Source organism: Rhinoderma darwinii, chromosome 8, assembly GCF_050947455.1.
Source record: "Rhinoderma darwinii isolate aRhiDar2 chromosome 8, aRhiDar2.hap1, whole genome shotgun sequence".
NCBI lineage: Eukaryota > Metazoa > Chordata > Amphibia > Anura > Rhinodermatidae > Rhinoderma > Rhinoderma darwinii.
In genome coordinates, this window is record NC_134694.1 from 104,505,009 (window position 1) to 104,515,495 (window position 10,487).

Genomic DNA, 10,487 nt, shown 5'->3' on the forward strand with positions numbered 1-10,487 from the left:
TGTTATTGATGGAAAAAGCCCTTTCAGTTTAGTCTGAGTATATTGTAACTTCCCCAACATTTTTCTAAAGCAAATTGGAAAACAAAAGCTGAAATCTGACAACCGCTCCACAATTTTTAATTATTGGCACAGGCACGCTGTACCTATGCAGCTGGGACCCAAACTGGATTACAACCAAGCAGGCACCACCCGCTATTACTGTCTGGCTGGAGCGGTCAATAGTCGCTTATGACAACCTCTAATGTTGGCAATCGGCTTTATATTTCCGTTGGCAGTCCCAATCCAATTCAGTAAGATCTGCATAATAATCTTACGTACCTAAGAACCTCCCAAAGATTGCCGTCAGGTGAAACAATACGGGATTTATACCGTAAATTTAGCTTGTCTATCATATATGTCCCATGGAAGAGGTTGGAGACATTCATAGCCCCACATGGCACTTCATAGCCCCTCCAGAGATTACCAATACATGGAAAAGTCTTGGTGCCCATAATCTGATGAAAAGGCAAAACTTGAGCGCACAGAAAACCCTCCTTCCGGGAAACCATTTTCTAAACCTGGGTAAGCCTCACTTCTCCCACATTACGTTTGCCCCTATAAATGCTGACCTGCTTGAGGAGGATGGTCTGGGTAAAGGCGGCTTTTCTCACACCATAAACAATGTATATGTAGTCCATTTTCCAACACGATTTTGTATTTAGAACAATTTTTTGCAGAGTCCCACCACCTCGTAAATCTTGAGGAAAGACATACATACCCCAGCTTTCCACTTGGATCTGCTTGTTGTGCCAACCTCGCCCATCTTCCCAATCTTCTCCTTCCCTTCCATTGGCCCGCAGGGGCCAAGGTACTAAGGATTTTTGGATTTCCCTTCTTTCCAGGAGATTCTGGCTAGCCATCCTTACCTCCCAAATAGATTAGACCCTCAGCTCCTGGAGCCATCTTTGGATGATTCTGATCGACCACTTTGCCAAAGATCCCAAAGGGACGTTATCTGTATATAATAGTGCCGCCTTACTCTACTAAAACCACAGAGGGTCCCCAAGAGACTTCTTTGTATCCATTATAATAAAGATGGGACACTATTGAGATTACTTACAAGTACTTGGGAACCTTCATTCCTCCTTTTTTGCAAAATCCTAATCATCAAGTCAAGTGTATTCAAAAAATAGGCAGAGATCTTTAAGTTACAGCCCCCTACCCTGGACCCTTGTATTGCATAAAATAGTGCATCCCTCTTGATTGATTGGTTGAGAGTGATCACATTACCGGCTAAGCAACAGGGTCGGACATGTTTTATATACAGTGAGTACATCCCTGTATCCCCCTTCTCAGAACAGGAGCTCAGGGGGTTGCATAGAGGGTGCTATTGTACCCACAATGTTATTAGGGCATCTGAGACAGATTCTCCCTAAGTCTAAGAGGAATTACAGGAGTGTAAATCAGGTATTAGGACTATTCTATTAATGCTGCAGGATCACGTCTGAAAAGTCCTGATCTCTGCAGCCTCCCCCCACCCATATGGCAAGCAAACAGTAAACAGGCGGGCACACTGCAGCGTCAGCTGTGCCAACATGCAAAAGTGCACCTGTTTATATGGAAGGCTTGTAAATCAACAGAAACATCTGTAGTGGCTGCAAAGCATAGCGGGCATCATGTGTAAAAACTAGTGCCAAGGAAACACAAAAGGAATATGATTGATGGGCAATCTATGGGCAATGGCAGTTTTTACTTTGCAAAAGATTTTATATATGTTCTCAATATGATTGGATGAGGTACAGGCCTGGTTAGAAGGGAATAATCTTCTCATAGGTCATAGATATGCGTGAGAAGGTCGTATCGGGGAAGTCGGAGCACCACTGATTTCTAGAATGGTGGGGGACTCTATAGGGGTCTATAGGGGTGATCATTGGATTACTTTGGGCATCGCCGACCTCTTCTTCTCCATCATTTAAAGGGTTTTTCCTATTAAAGACAGACGTAAACGAGACGTAAAGTAATAGAAATCTCTGCGCAGTGCCAAAGGGGTTTAAACCAGGAAATCAGCGGTGGTCCGAGGCTTTACCCGTTTCATCTTTTCACATGCACCTATAACATACTGAATCATTTCCACTGGATTTATCTTTTAGAGATGAACACAACATAACGCAAAGCTAAACACAAAGATAATCTGGACAATAGTTAGCGCTCGTATCAATACTGTGGGTCTATAGTGGCAAAACGATTGCTTTCAACTTATAACATTAGTATGCCAGGCATACGGTGGCGTGCATGGGGCAGAAAAGTTTGATACATTTATGGGAACACTTCACTATATAACACAATTTTCCAGCTGAATCGTTTTTAAAGGGATTTCCCCACCATAAGTTTTGACAGCATATAAATTACATATGACTTAAATGTCTAATCGCCGGTGGTCTGACCCAACCGTTCCCATTCTAACGCTCGATACGATCAAGCCGCCGCTGCTGCTAAGCAACTGAGCAATGGCTGCTGGGTGACCCCGCCAGATCTCCAGGCTGCTACGGAGGCCCAGTGGTGTCACTCAGAAGGGATAGTGGTGCATAAACCCTGCTCCAGCTCTACACTACTACGACTTCTATCGTCCTGTATGCGGATTATGGTGGTCATGATCCGCGTCACTTGTCTGACACAGTATAGTTCTATGTAATTCTCATCTCATCCCTGTCCCAGGTGTATAGTCCTTCTCCGTTTACTGGATATAATGTTTCCAATAGTCAATGCGCACACCAATGAGCAGAACTACTACCCCCACTCTGTAGGTACTGACCAGTAAACGTATGGTTATAGGTATTGCATGTCCTGTAAGTAAATATTTGCTTTTGAAGATTGAATTTGGATCCATTCAAGTGGCATGGGTATATGTGTGGACATTGGCATCATATATTGGCATGATGGGCAACTACAACCAGAAGATCCTGAGTAAGTATATATATATACACACACACACACACACACACACACACATATATAACACACATACTATAAATAAATATATATAACTATATATATATATACATAGAGAGAGAGAGAGAGAGATAGATAGATAGATAGATAGATAGATAGATATGTGATAGATAGATCTCAATAATAACTGGTATAATTACTTGCAAATTATTCTATCTACCACTATAAAGATCTATCTGCCTTATCTCTCAGGAGACAACCCCCTTATAAATACAGCTGTACCCCAACAAGCAGGGGGCATGGTCCTTCCTACCTTCACCATGGTAAGGCCATACAATGTCACACACTTTCTTCTGGTCCCCTGGGCAGTACAATGCTGTGCTGTAATGCAGAGGTCATTGGACCCCCGGGCCCTCTTGCCAGGCCCTGGACCCCGGTGTGCAGCAGTTGCAGATAATAATCACAGGGAGAGGAGGATGCAGCAGAATCCCTTTCAGAGAATCATCTCATGGACCAGTCGGCTGCGCCTGCGCAGTAAGCGTCGGTGAGTTCCTGCAGGGGGCGCTTGAAGAAAGCCAAAAGGCTGCGCAGGCGCATTAAAGACAGCCGGAACCCGCAGCAAATGCATCTGAATACAATAAGCTGAGACTGAAGATTTACGCATGCGTAGTTACTGATCGTGAGACCTTTGTGTGACCGGGAAGGAGAGAGTTACGCATGCGCGCTGGAACTCGCAGTTTTTGCAGGAGAGATGCGTGTTTGCTGCGACTTCTAGTTCCCCTCAGAGAAGAAACTGGTGCTGTGAGATATCCTCTATATCTATAATTTATGCAATCAGCATTTACACATTAGCATGACATGTTGGGGTGATAACATGGTCCCAAAGGACTATCCAAGGTCCATGATTTAGTTTGATGGCAGGTTTTTTAAAGGAGGGTTTCCAAATGCAAAACAGAGCCCATAAAATGCTGCCGGACTGCGCCAACCTTCTACATAAACGCCAGCATACGTTTACATGGGGTGGTTTTCAGGGGTTAGTGATAGTGTTCCCGTCATACTCCTGGCGGTTATGAGGTTAAAGGGGTTATTGGGAATTTTCAAAATCTGCAGCAGGGTATGGCATACCCGCCAGTTATCCACCTCCGCGGTCATGTGCCATTCATGGTAATATCAACGCCAAGGGCCAGCGATTGGCTGAAGCCGCATGTGATCTCAGCGCTGGGGGGGGTTTTGGGTCAGGGGATGAGTATCTCCTAGTTTATTATTTTACCCCCTGCCCTGCTGCCCATTTTGAAAAGTCCCGGATAACCCCGCAGGTCATGTAGTAAAGAAAGTTAAATACATTTTTTTTTAATATCTATAAAAATATTAAAAGTTCAAAAAAAATTATTTTTCCCCGAACACAGTGTAAAAAATGTAAATAATATAACTGGTATCGCCGCATCCGTAAAAGTCCAAACTATTACAATATATCATTATTTAACCCACACGGTGAACGCCGTAGAAAATAAAAGTATAAACGCCAGAATCACTTTTCTTTGGTCACTTCATCTGCCACACAAAATGGAATAAAAAGCGATCAAAAAGTTTAATGTACCCCAAAATTGTACCCCTAGAAACTACAGCTGGCAAAAAAAATAAGCTCTCACACCGCTCAAATCGACAGAAAGTTCTGTGTCTCAGAATATAGCGAGAAAACGCAAATTTTATTTTGATCAATTAGTTTTGTCCTTGTAAAAGTAGAAAAACATTTAAAAAAATTATATAAATTTGGTACCACCGTAATCGTATTGATCCGCAGAATAAAGTTAACGTGCCGTTTTTACCGGACGGTGAACGCTGTAGAAACGAAACCCCAAATACACTTGAGGAGTCGCTGGTTTTTTTCTATTAAAAAAAACAAATAATTTCTACAACTCGTCCTGTAAAAAAACAAGCAATATCAACGGAAAAATTAAAAAAAGTCATGGCTCTTGGAAGGTGGGGAAGAAAAAAAAATCTGAAAAATGGCTGCGGCGGGAAGCGGTTAATATCTCTGGTGGTCTAAGGTGAAGCAGGGGTTAATATTGATATACATTATACATGGTGGTTATGGGTTCGTGGAGGTCTATGGGGCTTTAGTGGTTAACACAACCATTTATTGGGATTATATTATATAATTATATTGTTTAGTGCAGGAATTAGTGGCGGTCTTGGGCAAGTGAACCTATAATAATTTAAAAGGTGACGAAACGTTCAAACTTCTGACATGTTATAATGACGTGTCAGAAGTTTTGATTGGTGGGGGTCCGAGCACTGAGACCCCCACCAATCGCTAGAATAAAGCGGCAGAAGCGCTCGTGTGAGTAATCAGCCGCTTCGTTTCTATTCAGCTTTTTCCGGAAAGCCGATGTAGCGGTGTACGGGCTCATAGACTTTCTATTGAGCCAGTTCCGCCGGTACATGTGTTTTCCGAGAAAAACAAACTAAGCGGCTCAGCGCTCACATGAACGCTTCCGCCGCTTCATTTTAGGGATCGGTGGGGGTCTCAGTACTCGGACCTCCACCAATCAAAACTTCTGACATGTCACTATGACATGTCAGAAGTTTGTTGAACATTTAGTTATACTTTATAAGAATTCTTGACCAATTTATTTAAGGTCGGAGCTCTAATTTTTATTTTTTTATAAAGAGCTCAAAATGTCCTAGCTCTCATCGATAGTGTTTTAGAAATTTCTTTCTTCCTGCAAAATTTTGTCCAGCAATTTCCAACGGAATCGGCAACAGATCCAGTGAAGATGTGAACAGAGTCTAATAAATTCCTATGCTGTGAGCTCCCCCTAGTGGGGACAGGAAGAATTCCATCCTTTAAAGGCTATGTACACCTTTGAAAGGCATATATATATATAAAAGACTGTTTATCAGTACGTTTGGTGTCACTTTATAATTAGTTTTTATTAAGAATTAGTTTTACTTTTTGAGATACAGCTGCTTTTGTAATCTGTATACAGAGCAGCTGTATTGTGAGCTAAGACCTGAATCCGTCAGTCCCGCGGACCTGACAGGTTCAATGTGAGCGGGTCATGTGTCCTCTGACACGCAGGATCCACTTGTAATCTATCACATCTAAGTTATGAACTTACATGTGATCGATAACACCTCGATCCATGCAGGACCCGCCGTCACTGAACCCGTCAGTCCCGCTGACCTGACGGATACAGGTTTAAGCGCTAGATACACCTGCTCTGTATGCAACTGTATCTCAAAAAGTAAAAATAATTGTTAGTAAAAAGTATTTAGAAAGTTGCACCAAAAACACTGATAGACATTCTTAAATTCAGAGATGTACATAGCCTATAAGTTTGGAGACCCTGTGATCAGGTCTTATGGCCCCCGGTATGTCTGTTTAGGGCAATTAGAAGAATGGAGTTGAGGTTGAGTGTAGAGAACAAGGCGTTGGCCACATGGCTGGCAGCGTCGTGATGTCTGAAGGGGGTGGGATAGGAAGAGAAGGTAGAGGAGGGAGTAGTTGTAGGAGAGGTGGGCAGGCAGGGGAGGTGGTTTAAGGTCATGTTCATACGTTCTGGATTCTGCCAGGATTTAGGGGCGACTTCTTCACCTACATGTAATGCATGTTAACGGGGTATTTTATACTCTACTCAAATGCTTAGAAGAATATCCATACAGAATAATGAACGCTCTGCGGATTTTAACATCGGCAACGTGTTTATTGTTGGCATAGCCCCTTTAAATTACAATGCAGCTTATCTGCGTGCAGAACCGCTGGCCAATCTGCGGCAGAATTTTGAGCTGCTGTCGCGGATTCTCTAAAAAAATCTACGGTGGATTTGCCTATGACAAACCTATGCTGTGTGAACATACCCTAAAAAATTGGATGTATCTGCAGTTCTGCAGCAGAGTCTTGAAAATCAGTGAATGTAAGCAAATCTTCAGTACCAACTATGGTTTCTGTCATCGTTCAGCTGCAGTTAAAGGGCCTCTGTCACTGGGACAAGCCCCTTTAAAATAGGGATCTACAAGATGCTGGAGCTAAATTCTGGTATTGTATACTGTATCCATATCTGTGTACAAATATACCTGACAAAGACCCCCGTTCAGAGTCAAAACACGTACGTGATTCAATAAATTAATTTTAAGATACAGTCATGGTCTTTTAAGATTTACTGAGGTTCATAGACGGCTGCACTCCGGATGAAGTGTTTTAGGCATTTATAGCATATCCCGTAAAGTCTATTCTAGTGACAGATGCCATTTAAAATCCACAGTGAAGAAGACAATTCAGTGTAATTTTGCTGACCACCTCACCCCCCTCTTCCCATTCCCAGACCCAGAATTTGCCTTGCAAATTGAGTTCAATTTCGTTTTAAAGGGAACCTGTCACCAGCATTTCACCTATTGAACTCTACTCGCCCCTTGCTGGCCGCTGCTGTCAAAAGTTTATTGCCGTTATCCCCTCTAATGGACTTCTCCAACGGTAAGTAACGGTCTGCAAACATTTTGCGCCTTTTATGATAATAATCCGACAGTCTCGTTATTTCCTCTCTTATGCCCGCCCACCGCCGAAAATTGGCCCACCCTTAATGCCGAAATCTCGTCTGAGATAGCGCGCATGCGCCCAACATGTATGGTCCAACACCCCTTCCCTGCTTCGTCCAGGCCTCAAATCTAGTTACTGCGCACGCGCTGCTTTCGTGTCCCGTTGTGAGCACTCACCAGAGCAGGACCTCGATGCGTAAGCGTGGGATTTTGTGTGTGCTGGGGGGGAGGCGAGGAGCTGTCAATCAAAAGTAAGGAGGCGGGGTTAACTCAGAAAGGCTTGAGGAATGAAGATATGACGCTTTTATGCTCATTAACATACGGCTCGGGAACAATAAAAAACGGAATACTAAAGGTACAGAGCCGACTAAGAAGATAATTATATGTTACATAGCGTCCATGGCCATGGGCCGTCGTGTTTACTCACCTCCCGACGCCCGCAGCCATGGGTCAGTGAGTGCTGGCTCGCATCTCCTTCCTAGGAGACGCCAGCGCTCACTTCTGCTCCGATCCGCTGTGTCCCGTAGGATGCGCGCGCACGCTCGTGCCCGGTCATAAAGGGCCAGCGTGCGCGCACATGTGAACAATCATCATCATCAACTACACATTATTTCCTGGACTATAAGAAGGGCCCTGCCCTTCTGATCCTCATCTGACCGTTGTTAGTGTATCCCAAGTCTGTCTTGCAAATGGTCCCTTAGTGTTTTCCCCTTCCTTGTTACCCGTATCCTGTATCCCGTGCTGTGTTCTCGTTTCTGATCCTTAGTGTTGGAGTCGTGCCCTACTGAACCTGCTGTCGTTTGCCACGTCCAGTGTCGTTTGCCACGTCCTGTGTTATCTGCCACGTCCAGTGCCATCTTCCACGTCCAGTGTGATCTGCCACGTCTGGCGCAACGTGCTACACCTGCTGTAATCTGCCACGTCCAGTGCCATCTTCCACGTCCAGTGTGATTCGCCATGTCTGGCGCAACGTGCTGCACCTGCTGTCATCTGCCACATCTGGCGTAACCTGCTGCACCCACCTCCATCTGTGCTAAGCCTTGGCCGCTGTATGGACTATTCAGGTACCTTTGTATTGCTGGGGTGCTCTGTTTGGCATTTAAAAAGGCTCTGTCACCAGATTTTGCAACCCCTATCTGCTATTGCAGCAGATAGGCGCTGCAATGTAGATTACAGTAACGTTTTTATTTTTAAAAAACGAGCATTTTTGGCCAAGTTATGACCATTTTTGTAGTTATGCAAATGAGGCTTGCAAAAGTCCAAGTGGGCGTGTTTAAAGTAAAAGTCCAAGTGGGCGTGTATTATGTGCGTACATCGGGGCGTTTTTAATACTTTTACTAGCTGGGCGTTCTGACGTGAAGTATCATCCACTTCTCTTCAGAACGCCCAGCTTCTGCCAGATCACGCTGTGACGTCACTCACAGGTCCTGCATCGTGTCAGACGAGCGAGGACACATCGGCACCAGAGGCTTCAGTTGATTCTGCAGCATCATCGGCGTTAGCAGGTAAGTCGATGTAGCTACTTACCTGCAAACGCTGATGCTGCTGCAGAATCAACTGTAGCCTCTGGTGCCAATGTGTACTCGCTCGTCTGACACGATGCAGGACCTGTGAGTGACGTCACTGCGTGATCTGGCAGAAGCTGGGCGTTGTGAAGAGAAGTGGATGATACTTCTCGTCAGAGCGCCCAGCTAGTAAAAGTAGTAAAAACGCCCCGATGTACGCACATAATACACGCCCACTTGGACTTTTACTTTTAAACACGCCCACTTGGACTTTTGCAAGCCTCATTTGCATAACTACAAAAATGGTCATAACTTGGCCAAAAATGCTCGTTTTTTAAAAATAAAAACGTTACTGTAATCTACATTGCAGCGCCGATCTGCTGCAATAGCAGATAGGGGTTGCAAAATCTGGTGACAGAGCCTCTTTAAGATTTAAAACTCTTCATCCACTTTATCTCACGTGCCAACGGCTCCCAGCAGCCACCATTTCCTGTTTTGTTTTTTTCACTTAACAGGGTTTCTACTTTCTTGTGCAACAATAGTAAAGTGCAACAGAAGTAAATGTAGTTTACTAAACCCTAAAGTGAAGGTACAGGACTTTATAATCAGTGAAGGTCTGACCTCTGGGACCCCACTGATCCTTAGAATGAACGTGCCGCAACGCTGATTTACCACTGCATCCCCCTACTAAGTTTTTTCTGCACAGCAGCGCTCCGAGCCACTGGTCTGTGCAAGAAACTACTGCCGGCCCCATTCATATGGCCATTCTGTAGTTCCATGCAGGTAGTCGGGCGCCACTGTGAAAGAAAAATCACAAAATTAGCGCTGCAGTCCCTTCATTCTTAGGATCGGTCCCAGAGGTCGGACCCCCACCAATCATAAAGTGATGTCATACTAGCGAATATGCTATCACTTTATTCGATGGAAATAACCCTTTAAAGACTACGGACACCTTTGGGTTGTTTTTTTTTAAATCTTTTTAATCCATGTATTTTTAGCTAAAAATAACTTTTGTATTTTGCTTTTATTAAAAAAAGTGTCACCCTTTTATATAACACAGTACATAGAAGCTGCTGGATCCCGTTCTCACCCGACTCCTTTGACTTGATTAGAATTGAGCTCAGAAGAAGACAGGAGCTGCTGTACTATGTGCCAAGAGAACAGCGCTCTGGCGAATACGACTGCGAACGGGATTCTGCAGCTTCTATGTACTGTGATGCATAGAAGCAAAACGGTAAAGCGTTTTTTAATGACAGCAATTTACAAAAGTTATTTTTATGTAAAATTACAAATATTTCATTTAAAAAAAAAGCCCCCAAAGGTATCCATAGCTTTTAAATGACTGACTCCCCAGGTTTGGTTGCCTTATTGAATATAAATTTAGCCATAGACATTAGATAACTGCCAGACTAAAGTGATTTGGCCGTTATAACCCCCCCCCCCCCCCCACTTCGACTCCCCAATAATTTACTGAACATGCATGTCATTCTATGGAAGGAGAAGGCAAACACTTCAGGT

General features: G+C 43.9%; 1 protein-coding gene and 1 long non-coding RNA gene across 3 annotated transcripts in view; one reads left to right on the forward strand and one right to left on the reverse strand.

Annotated features, from left to right (window-relative positions):
• Window positions 1-3,525, reverse strand: part of SPTBN4 (spectrin beta, non-erythrocytic 4) — a 79,254-nt gene extending 75,729 nt beyond the window's left edge. Inside the window, exon 1 of the mRNA XM_075836096.1 lies at window positions 3,242-3,525. The gene's annotated coding sequence lies outside the window, so the exon portion shown is untranslated. The remainder of the gene's footprint in view (window positions 1-3,241) is intronic.
• Window positions 3,526-3,625: 100 nt separating this feature from the next.
• LOC142659698 (uncharacterized) lies at window positions 3,626-8,523 on the forward strand. 2 transcript variants are annotated; one of them, XR_012850361.1, is made up of 3 exons: window positions 3,626-3,729; window positions 7,254-7,402; window positions 8,231-8,523. It is a non-coding gene; the product is annotated as an uncharacterized LOC142659698 (long non-coding RNA). The 2 variants fall into 2 exon arrangements; XR_012850362.1 differs by having other exon boundaries at window positions 8,278-8,523.
• The last annotated feature ends 1,964 nt before the right edge of the window (window positions 8,524-10,487 follow it).